The sequence below is a fragment of the Microcaecilia unicolor genome, chromosome 5, assembly GCF_901765095.1.
Source record: "Microcaecilia unicolor chromosome 5, aMicUni1.1, whole genome shotgun sequence".
Taxonomy (NCBI): Eukaryota; Metazoa; Chordata; class Amphibia; order Gymnophiona; family Siphonopidae; genus Microcaecilia; species Microcaecilia unicolor.
The window spans coordinates 339,862,700-339,874,474 of NC_044035.1; positions in this window are offsets into that span (position 1 = coordinate 339,862,700).

An 11,775-nucleotide genomic window follows, 5' to 3' on the forward strand; every position below is an offset into this window, starting at 1 on the left:
CCTAAAGCACGCACCAGCCTTTCCAAAGAATCAGTGACCTACAGGCCTAGTCATGCCACCACTTCATCAACAAAACGTTGCTGCTTATCGTAACGGCTAAGCCAACAGAATTCCCGAAATGTGTTTTGTGCGGCACATCCTGTAGAAAGGAGTCGTTTAAGAGTGAAGACATCTCTGCATGTCTGTGATCTTCCAGCCGGGAGACTCTGGTTTTATTTTAGCGCTCGCCAGTTACAGAGAAACACAAGCCGCACGTGTACCACTCTAAATGTGGTTTGTATTCCTTCTTATTAACGTTAGCATCAAAACAAAATCAGGGCTGGTTATAATTAATCAAAGTCATCAGTTAATGTTTGAAAACAAGTAAGAAACGGAGGTAAATCTCACGTTTTATCATAAACCCATTCTATTAATGGTCTATCACAATTGGTAACTTATTACTGGTAAATAATTGCATTAGATACTTGATACTGCGCATCTAGCCTTAATGTTTCCATTACTACAGACACTTTAAACTGGGTAAGTGCATATCACATGCATAATTTATCAGGCTTTGTATATGGAGTAAAAAAAAATGTTATTAATATAATTGTGTGAGGTACAACAGCATTTGGAAACGGAGATAGCACTTGTACAAATGAAATGCCAAACGCTATATTTTGTGTAATGATTTATCTACACATATGGCATTATGCAGCTCTCCTTTTCTGTTAATTCCCTGAAGACTACGCTCGCATACAGTACATAAAGACATATCCTTTAAGGTGATGCATTCTGAGAGACCAGAATATGCAGTGTAGAACCCAGCTGCTGAAAAGACCCGAGACATCCGATGTATGCTCTGAATTATTAAAGGGCTTTTGGTGATGTCCTTATTTCAAGTACTGTAGTTCACGGGTGTTAGGAAGAAACTCCAGGTAGAAACAGATGAAAAAGCAGCTACAGTTTCTGGAAAAATAAAATAAAATTTCAGATCAGGGCTCTTGGGAGACATGCTGGGTACAAACTAAGGAGGTGCCTCCCTCCCCTGATCCCATTCTTTTCCCCTGTTCTTGCCCTCTCTACCCCCTTTACCCTCGATCCCCCCATCCTGTACACTTGTGGATTACAATCACTCATACAAAGAGAGCAAAATATTACTTTAATTCAGGAAACAGACAATGCAGAACATGAGTGGAAGAGTGGCCTAGTGGTTAGAGCACCGGTCTTGTAATCCAGAGGTGGCTGGTTCAAATCCCACTGCTGCTCCTTGTGATCTTAAGCAAGTCACTTAACCCTCCATTGCCTCAGGTACAAACTTAGATTGTGAGCTCTCCTGGGACAGAGAAATATCCAGAGTACCTGAATGTAACTCACCTTGAGTTACTACTGAAAAAGGAGTGAGCAAAATCTAAACAAACAATAATAATTTCCTTACCCAGTAGCATCTCCACTTCCCACTACTCCCACCCAGCAACATTCCTGAATCCCCCATTCATCCATTCATCCATCCATCACATTTCTTCATCCCCAAATCCCCATTCAGCCCACCCAGTAAATATCCTCATTCCCACCTTCCTAGCAAGCAGCATTCCAATATCCAACTACCCCCCACTATGTAGCATCTCCAAATACCCATTTCAGCCTCCCCATCCAGTAAGTATTCTGGAATCCTTATATCTCACCCCATTCCAGAGCCAGAGATATTCAGAGAATCCCCATCCCCCATCCCCTTTCAACCCAGAGTTATTCGGAGAAAGCTTTCTCCCACTTTACTCTTCCTAGGGGCAAACTCTGGTCACAGACTTACAGTATCCCCCATCCCAATATAAAGAGGCTTCCTAAGTGGGGCCACAGCACCATCTTTTCTTTTTAAGTTTAATTTGCGGTTGCTTGCGTTCAAACTCTTAATTAGTACTCGGGGTGTAATTTTATAAATAAGACACTAAAGAAGCCACAGAAGTGGAGAAACTGGATCCACTACGAGAAGAAATGCATAGGCAAAGGAGTAGCGTGATCAACAGGACACTTCCAAACAAATCCAAGGAGACGAGAGATGGTAACCCTGTTGGGCAGACTGGATGGAACGTGCAGGTCTTTCTCTGCTGTCATCTACTATGTTACTATCCTGCTTATTTTCGAAGGAGAAGGCCGGCCATCTTCCGACACAAATCAGGAGATGGCCGGCCATCTCCTGAAGCCGGCGAAATCGGTATAATCGAAAGCCGATTTTCGCCGGCTTCAACTGCTTTCCATCGCAGGGCCGGCCAAACTTCAAGGGGGCGTTTCAGCGGGGTATGGAAGGCGAGACGGGGGCGTGGTTACAAGATAGCCGATAATGGAAAAAAGAAGGCTGACTTTGACGAGCACTTCGCCGGCTTCACTTGGTCCATTTATTTTTAGGACCAAGCCACAAAAAAGTCACCCAACTGAGCAGATGACCACCGGAGGGAATCGGGGATCACCTCCTCCTACTCCCCCAGTGGTCACCAACCCCCTCCCACCCCAAAAAAATTTTTTTAATCATTTTTTTGCCAGCCTCAAATGTCATATCCAGCTCCATCACAGCAGTATGCAGGTCCATGGAGCAGTTTTTAGTGGGTGCAGTGCACTTCAGGTATGTGGACCCAGGCCCATCCCCCCCTACCTCTTACACTTGTGGTGGTAAATGGGAGCCCTCCAAACCCCCTCCCTGAAAACCCACTATACCCACATCTAGGTGCCCCCCTTCACCCATAAGGACTATGGTAATGGTGTAGAGTTGTGGGGAGTTGGTTTGGGGGGGGGATTTGGGGGGCTCAACACACAAGGTAAGGGAGATATGCACCTGGGAGCAATTTTTCAAGTCCACTGCAGTGCCCCCTAGGGTGCCCGGTTGGTGTCCTGGCATGTCAGGGGGACCAGTGCACTACAAATGCTGGCTCCTCCCACGACCAAATGCCTTGGCCGAGTTTGAGATGGCCAGCATTAGTTTCCATTATCGGCGAAAACCGATGCCGACCATCTCTGACATTTGGCCTGCCCCAACCGTATTATCGAAAATGAAAGATGGCCGCCATCTTTTTCTATAATACGGTTCGGGACTGCTCTTTGCGGCACCGGCCATATAGATGGCCACCCATATAGATGGCCGGTGCCGTTCGATTATGTCTCTCTATGTTAATATTCTTTAGTGGTAGATAAGACTCAACACGGCACTGTGTTTCGGCAAACACTGCCTGCCTAAGGAGTCTGTACAATGACAGCGATACTGCTATTTGGCATTTTTTGCACTCAACTCTTCTCTCAGCTTTATCTATCAATCAACAGCCTTTTTAAAGGCTTTATTTGGTTCACTTTCTTCATCTCCATCTAATGGCGTTTACCAAGTACAGACTCCTGAGGCAGGCGGTGTTCGCCGAAACACGGTGCTATGTAGAGTCTTATCTACTATTAAAGAATATTGTACCATCTCTCGTCTCCTTGGATTTGTTTAGAAGTGTCCTGTTGATCACGCTACTCCCTTGCCTCTGTATTAATAAGACACTAACATTTACACTCCAGGTACGCAAGTAAATGGTTAGAATACCGGCATATACCCGTGTCTGTGTGCACATGCGTGTGTAAATGCCAAAAATCTGCCTCTGCACTATTCTGTAAAGGAGCACATATATCTGACACAGTCCCCCGGATAGTATAGTGCACCTAGGGTTCCACACTGAAATCTAAGCGTATTCCGTAATAGCGCGTGTAACTTAACTGGCTTAACAAACTAATCAGCATTGATAACAGCACCTAACAAGCAATAATGAGCATTAACTGGCAATATTTAGAATTTACGTGCACAACTCACTAAGCGTATTCTCCAGTGAACTGCACCTAAATTCTAATGCGTGCAGTTCAAAAGGGGTGTGGTCATGGGCAGGGAAATGGGTGTTTTGTGGGTATTCCAAAATTTACACACGTAGTTGCAGAATATGGCCCAGTGAGCGTAAATCTATGTGCAAGGATTTACGCTACATTTTCATTGGTGTAAATGGAGGCATATAGTTTTAGGCACTGGGATATCAACTAAGCGTATTAAGTACATAAGCATCGCCATGCTGGGACAGACCAAGGGTCCATCGAGCCCAGCACCCTGTCACCGACAGCGGCCAAAAGAACAAGCAATTTGTCCCACCCATCCTAGAAATACTGTATTATTCCCTCGTCCATTCAATAACATTCTATGGCTTTTTCCTCCAGGAAGCCATCCAACCCTTTTTTGAAGTCCGCTAAGTTAACCGCCTTAACCATCTTTTCGGGCAGCGAATTCCAGAGTTTAACTACTCATTGAGTGAAGAAACATTTCCTCCGATTCGTTTTAAATTTACCACACTGCAGCTTCATCGCATGCCCCCTTGTCCTAGTATTTTTGGAAAGCGTAAACAGACGCTCCACATCGACCCGTTCCATTCCACTCATTATCTTATAGACCTCTATCATATCTCCCCTCAGCCGCCTTTTCTCCTGATAAGGAAGTCGTCCAATCCCCTGTATCATCTTTGTCGCCCTTCTCTGCACCTTTTCCAATTCCACTATATCTTTTTTGAGGTGAAGCGACCAGAATTGAACACAATACTCGAGGTGCGGTCAAACCATGGAGCGATACAACGGCAAAATAATATCCTTATTTTTGTTTTCAATCCCTTTCCTAATGATACTATATATTGCACCTAAATCTTATAGAATACGCTTAGGCAGAAATGTTTTCCACGCGTTCTTTTTTAAAGTGCCATATATAGAATCTGGCTCAGTGTGTATTTCACAGGTAGGTGTACACATGGACAGAGTCTTGGTGGAGCGCACATTTTTCCCCCAGATTCTATAAAGGTTGCCCAAATTCGCATGCCAAAATTTGGATTTATGCGCGCACTTGGCTGCGTGCTCTCTATAACATTACGCACATAAATACTATAGCCCGCAACTCAAAAGGCAGCGTGACCATGGGCAGATCAGAAGGGTTCCGAGAAATGTGTGCACAGTGTTCCAGAATACCGGGGATATGCACCCAAAGTGGGCACCAGGAATTACACCTGGTTTCAGCAGGTGTTAAGTCCTGGCCCCAAAATGTGAGCATAGGACTTGATATACCGCCTTTCTGTGGTTTTCGCAACTACATTCAATGCGGTTTACATAGTTTATACAAGTACTTATTTGTACCTGGGGCAATACTTGTTTCTGGCTCTGACGTGCCAGGACTTCTCGAGCAAGTATGCATGTAACTTCCTCCAGTGTTCCCTAGTCTTTGTACTTTTAGAAGGAGTAAAAAAAAAAAAAAAGATTTATTTCTACTCGTTCTACACCACTCAGGATTTTGTAGACCTCAATCATATCTCCCCTCATCCGTCTCTTTTCCAAGCTGAAGAGCCCTATCCTCTTTTGCATTCCTCTTACGAGAGGCGTTCCATCTTCTTTATCATTTTAGTCGCTCTTCTTTGAATCTTTTCCAATTCCGCTGTATCTTTTTTTGACATACGGTGACCAGAGCTGAACGCAATACTCAAGGTGCGGACGCACCATGGAGCCATACAAAGGCATTATAGTATTTTCGGTCTTATCGCTTTCCTAAAGAATCCTAGCATCCTGTTTGCTTTTTTGGCCGCCGCCACACACTGAACAGAAGTGTATATGACACCTAGATCGTTTTCTTGAGCGCTGACCCCCAAGGTAGACCCTGGCATCAGATAACTGTGATTCGGATTATTCTTTCCCAATGTGCATCACCTTGCATTTGTCCACATTAAATTTCATCTGCCATTTGGACGCCTAGTCTTCCAATTTCCTAAGGTCTTCCTGCAATATTTCACAGTCCGCACGTGTTTTAACAACCTTGAATAGTTTTGTATCATCTGCAAATTTGATCCCCTCACCCGTCGTTCCGAATTCCGTATCATTTATAAATATGTTAAATAGTACTGGTCCCAGTACAGATCACTTTGGCACTCTACTGTTCACCCTTCTCCATTGAGAGAAATGACCATTTAACCCTACCCTCTGTTTTCTGTCCAATAACCAATTCCTAATCCACACCAGAACTTTGCCTCCTATCCCATGACTCTATTTTTCTCAGGAATCTCTCATGAGGAGCTTTATCAAAAGCTCTCTTAAAATCTAGATACACTACATCAACAAGCTCACCTTTATCCACATGTTTATTCACGCCTTCAAAGAAATGAAAAGATGCGATTCTGGCCTAGAGTAACTCCTGTTTGGCGGTTCTAGCAGGGGAGTGCACGTACTAGTATGCCCTTGACCGAAGAACAGTTCCTCTGGAAAGGTCAATCTAGCTGTGACATTTGTCATCCCATAAATTGCTAAGGTTGATTTGGCTGATCTGCCTGAACAGTAGGTGTTCCCTCCCTTTCCTCCCTCACCACTCCATATTCATCCCTCCCAAAGCTGCGTGCTCAGATAAAGAGGATGACCTTCCCACTAGTGGGAAGGTCATTCTCTTCATTTGAACATGCAGCTTATGATATTATACATGCAGTGCAAAGAGGAGAGGAGGGTCTGTATCCCTCAGACAAGAGCAGTTCTCCATCAACTCAACAAATTTTACATCCTACCTAGCGCAAAAGGGGTGAAACTGTTGGCCCTTCTTTACCACTCTCAAGGTCTCGCATCACAATTAGTCTCTGCCCAGTGTATAGTTCACTTTGCCTGTGGCAATATTTTTTTTAGTTGCCTCTCAAGATTATCATTTTCAGGTCATGTTTTCACAAGATCTATCTTTTCAGACAAAATACCTACCCACCTATCCTTCTCGAAAGGATGAACAAGTTGGCGATTAAATCCCATTAATGCAAACAGAACAGAAATCAACACTGTCTTATTTTTGATTCCACCTACAATGTATCTCCTATGCTCCTTAAGGGGTTGGATTTAATTTTCACAGAACAGGAAAGGGATTTTGTTTAATTTTTGCCCTGTTTACAGCCAAATGTTTGAGCATAAGTTTAGGAGCTTCAAATTTATGTGGAATATTCAGCCTAGAGCAGTTAAGTGGCTTGCAAGCCTCTTCCAGCCTCGGGTTGACCTAAAAACATGATAAGTAATGCCTGGGCACATGTGGCTGCTGACATTCAATATCTGGGTATGTCCACTGACTCGGAAGTTAACCAAGCACCGGCCGATATTCAAATAGGTACCCAGTTAGCTCACCGCATAATTTAGGACTGCTGTTTTGCTAAGCTTATGCTCCGCTCACCACGGCTAGCTGGCTATCCCCTAACCAGCTAGCCGCAGTGGTTAGGGGATAGCCAGCTAGCGGGGATATTCCATGGCACTAACTGGTTGTCACTGAATATCTGGGTATTGGCTGGCCAGTGACTGGTTAACTTCTGGGTCAGTGGGCAAACCTGGATATTCAATGCCAGGAGCAGTGGCGTAGCTACATGGGACCAGGAGGGCCTGGGCCCCTGTAGATTTGGGCCTGGACCCCCCTGCTGACGACCCGCCGTCACCGTCGCCTGCCTTTGCTGGCGGGGGACCCCAACCCCCGCCAGCCAAGATCCTCTTCATCTCGCAAAAAGGCTTCCTTCTGTTTCTGACGTCCTGCACGTACAATGTGCAGGACGTCAGACTCACAGAATGAAGCCTTGCAGATCAGCTGATCTGCAAGGCTTCGTTCTGCGAGACTGACGCCCATAATCCATGCCACAGGGGCCCATAATCCATGCCTCCGCAGAGATCACGGCTACATCTAGCATCTACTGTCCCCTCCTCTCCCTTAGAGATCCCTTCTGCAGCAGAGGGTCAAGGGTCAGGAGGCCCTATGTTGGTTTCAAGGTGGTGGAATCATGGTTCAGGACACTTGATTTTAGCGTGATGAAAAAGCAAGGGAGGTTATTGGTGCAACTATTTGACCTGTTATCTTTAAATTCACCTCAGTTTGAGGGGGGAAAGTCCTTAGCAGCAGAAGGGAGCAGATCATGATTTTTAGTTTTTACGTCTCATAGTCTGGCTGCTCAGTTTGACTTTGAAGGGCTAGGGCACCTTTCAAATCTTTTAACTTTCCATTTTCTGAGGATGTCACCCTAGTGGCACATCTGTCATCTTTTTCGGTATTAAGGCAAGTCTCCTGCAAGTTTCACATAATGGCAGCTGTTGGCAGGCTCTGACAGTGAATATGTTTGAAAAACTGTCATACTGGTATAAAAAAAAAATTGGAGGATGAGAAACAGTGCCAAGAGCACATGAAGCTAAAAATGCATTTTCAAAATGCACAAACTCGCTTCTCGAAGCTGTGATATCGTACGAGGAATACATTCAGCAGTCCATAACTGCTCTGCCGCTAAACTCTTTCTATGAGCAGAAACTAGAGACCCTTTTACTAAAGGCCATTGAGCCCTTAAACCATGGTTAACATGCAAACAGGCTACAGCAGAAATGTTTTAAAGCATTTTGCAGTATTTTGCCTGTTGGAGTGTGCTAACCCTCACATTACTAAGTTCTAAAAAATATTTTTGAGAAGGGGCGGAAAGCGGGCTTGGAAGCATTAACCAGCTAGCACATTATGCTTAATGCATGCTAACTCAGGAATAATTAGTGCTTCTTAAAAAGGAGGTGGTAGCACATGGCCTGTAATAAAATATAGTTGAAAACTAGTCCCACTCGGACCCCCCAGAACATATGAGAAGCTTAAAGACACATGGAGTAAAGACTTGGGATATGAGCTGAAAGGAATAAATTTTGCAAAACTAATCAAAGATATACCTGGGCAGGTGGGGGGGGGGGGCCGAGCTGCAAGAGAGTCAATTCAGGGTTATTCATTGAGGCTATATAACACAATCCCAAGCTGTAATGGCGGGATGGAGCTCTGATCCTCAATGCCTTAAATGCCATAGAGAGAGGAACACATTTTTGCATGCATTTTGGAGATGTGATAGATTAAAAACATTTTGGAAAGCGATACAGGGGTACTTAGAACAAGTATTGGGGCAAAAGGTGCACCCCTCCTGGAGAGGAGTACTCTTGAACAAAAGCAATGCAAACGGGACATCAGATAAAAACATGGAGGTATTTTTATGTAAGGCATTCGCAGTGGGCAAAAAATGCATATTGAGACATTGGATGCAGGTAGAGCCACCCTCTGTTTGGCTATGGAGGAATAAGCTACACGAGCTAATGTTGTAGGAGGCAAGGGAGGCCTATGACCACTTGAGGAGAACAAAGAAATTTCTTAATGTTTGGAATCTTTATTTACAAAATATATCTCATAAAGCCAGAAGTGCTGTACTTAATAGGCTAGGAATGATATAATGAAGTTATAAGCCCCTCGTGTAAGTGAACTAAGGAATTGGATAAGGTGTGACAGAAATGTCAATATGAAGTATGAAGCTCAAATTCAGAAGTTGTTGTTTTTCTTTTTTCTGGGGGGGGGCAAGGGGGGGAGGGGGCAAATGTTAAAAAAGCGATGGGATAGACATGATGTAAGATATGTTGCTGTTATAGAAATGTCAGTAAGGATATAAATTGTAAGCATTTAATATGTCTGAATTGAAGTCTGCCCATCAATAAAAACTGTTTATACAAAAAAATATAGTTGAAAAATCCACCAAAAGTGCTGCATTAAATCTGGGCTTTGTGTGTGGTAAAATCCTCATTACCCATACGATTCTTATTGACAATAGTTATATTACTACTACTACTATAAATCACTTCTATAGCGCTACCAGTCGTACCCAGCGCTTTACAATCGAACATGAAGAAGACAGTCCCTGCTCAAAAGAGCTTACAATCTAAATCGGGACAAACAGACAGGACCAAAAAGGATAAGGGAAGGACAGACAGAAGGACACATAAGGATAAGATAAAAGTTACAAGTCAGGAGTCGAAAGCAGCATCAAACAGGTAGGCCTTTAGCCCGGATTTGAAGGCAGCCAGGGATGGAGCTAGACGTAATGGCTCAGGAAGCCTATTCCAGGCATAAGGTGCGGCGAGATAGAAGGAGCGGAGTCTGGAGTTAGCGATGGAGGAGAAGGGCGCAACTAGGAGAGATCTGCCTAGCGAACTGAGTTCTAGGGAAGGAGTGTAGGGAGAGATGAGGGTGGAGAGGTAGTGAGGGGCTGCAGAGTGAATGCACTTATAGGTCAACAAGAGGAGCTTGAATTGTATACGGAAAGGATAGGGAGCCAGTGAAGTGATTTCAGGAGAGGGCTGATATGGGCATAACGACTTTGGCGAAATATTAGTCGTGTGGCAGAGAGTTTTGAACAGATTGAAGAGGAGAGAGATGGCTGAGGGGAAGACCTGAGAGAAGCAAGTTGCAGTAGTCCAAGCGAGAGGTGACGAGAGTGTGGATGAGGGTTTTGATAGCGTGTTCAGAAAGGAAAGGGCGAATTCTGGCGATGTTATAAAGGAAGAAACGACAGGTTTTAGCAATCTCTTGAATATGGGCCGAGAAGGAGAGGGAGGAGTCGAAGATGACCCCAAGGTTGCGAGCAGACGAGACAGGAAGAATGAGTGTGTTGTCAACAGAAACATTGGAGCCGACTCTGTGGGTGCTGTGGGTGCTTGAGCACCCCCAATATTGAGAATATTCCTTGTATGTGTCCATGGAGGGGTTATTTTCATTGGGCTTAGCACCCCTAATAATTTTGAAAAGTTGGCTCCTATGGACAGAAATAGAGAATGGGGGAAGGGGAGAGGTTGGTTTAGGAGGGAAGATAAGGAGTTCAGTTATATTCTGATCATGTTCCCCATTATCCTTTCTGCTACCCCATATCCATTCCTTTCCATCTTTCTACGCCTTCCTCCCAACGTTCTTTTCCTTTTGAACCCAATTCCTCCGATGTTTAACTTACTTTCCGTTAACCCCATTAGTTTTGCATTTACCACAAAATGTATATTCTTCTTACAACTTTGTAACTATTTATATTGTTACTATGTAAGCCGCATTTAGCCTGCCATGTGTGGGAAAGCGCGGGGTACAAATGTAATAAATAAATAAATAAATTACCACGTCAAGCTTAGATTTTAGGGGCCCTTTTACTAAGCCGCGTAGGTGCATCCTACACGTGTCAATTTTGAACTACCGCCCAGCTACCGCAAATTTCATTTTTTACGTACATCCACTAAGCATGCCAGATACTTTCCGGCAAGCAGCGCTAACCAGGCGGTAATTGGCATTGTACATGCGTAGATCATTACTGCCCGGTTAACGCGTGAGACTTTACCGCTAGGTCAACAGGTGGCGGTAAGATCTCAGGCCCAAAATGAACGTACGACAATTTTTATTTTGCTGTATGTCCATTTTCGGCCAAAAAAGGGCCTTTTTTTATAGGCGTGCTGAAAAATGGACCTGCGCGCGTCCAATACACACATCTACACCAGTGCAGGCCATTTTTCAGTGCACCTTAGTAAAAGGACCCCCTAGTGCATTTTAGTTAAAGGGCCGCTTAGTTAGCTTTTCATGATTAATAGCAATATTAGGAGTGGAGGAGTAGCCTAATGGTTAATGCAGTAGCCTGGGAACAGGATTCAATTCCCACTGCAGCTCCTTGTGACTCTGGGCAAGTCACTTAACCCTCCATTGCCCCAGGTACAAATAAGCACCTGTATATACCATGTAAACCACTTTGAATCAGGGGCGTAGCTAGGTGGGGCCACTGGGGCATGGGTCCCCGCAGATTTAGCCCTGGCCCCTGCTTTCACCCTCCTCCACCGCATTCGACCCCCCCCCCTCCCGCCGCGTCTGCCGCCGTCAGGTGCCTTTGCTAGCAAGGATCCCCAACCCCCACCAGCCAAAGTCCTCTTCAGTGCTGGTCTCCGGCG